A 672-nucleotide genomic window follows, 5' to 3' on the forward strand; every position below is an offset into this window, starting at 1 on the left:
CCTGATCATGATGGAATTAAACTTGATCTTAATTTCAAGAGAATTCCTCAAAAATACTCAAATACATGGAAACTAAACAACCTACTCTTAAATGACTACACAACTACTGAAGAAATAAAGCCTGAGATGAAAAGATTCATGGAAGTCAATGACAATGAGGACATGAGTTTCCATAATCTTTGGGACATTGCTAAAGCAGTCATAAGAGGAAAGTTCATAGCAATTAGTGTACATAAGAGGAAGACGGAAAGAAGGCAAATGGATCACTTAACATCGTGCCTCAGAGAACTGGAAAAACAACAGCAAAAATACCTAAGAAACTCCAGGAGAAAGGAAATAATAAAGATATGAGCAGAAATAAATGAAATAGAAAATTAACGAACTGTACAGAAAATAATTAAAGTAAATGCTGGTTCTTTGAAAAGATAAACAAAATCAATACACCACTAGCAAAACTTACTAAGAAGAGAGAAAGGAACCTGGTGAATCAAATCTGCAATGAAGCAGGCAATATAACAACAAACATGGTAGAAATACAAAGCATCATTAGAGGATACTAAAAACAACTATATGCCAAGAAACAAGACAATCTGGATGAGATGGACAAATTACTGGACACATATAATCTACCAAGATTGAGCCAGGAGGATATAGAAAGTCTGAATAGGCCCA

The sequence above is a fragment of the Tupaia chinensis genome, unplaced genomic scaffold, assembly GCF_000334495.1.
Source record: "Tupaia chinensis unplaced genomic scaffold, TupChi_1.0 Scaffold000386_1, whole genome shotgun sequence".
In the NCBI taxonomy this organism is placed as follows: domain Eukaryota; kingdom Metazoa; phylum Chordata; class Mammalia; order Scandentia; family Tupaiidae; genus Tupaia; species Tupaia belangeri.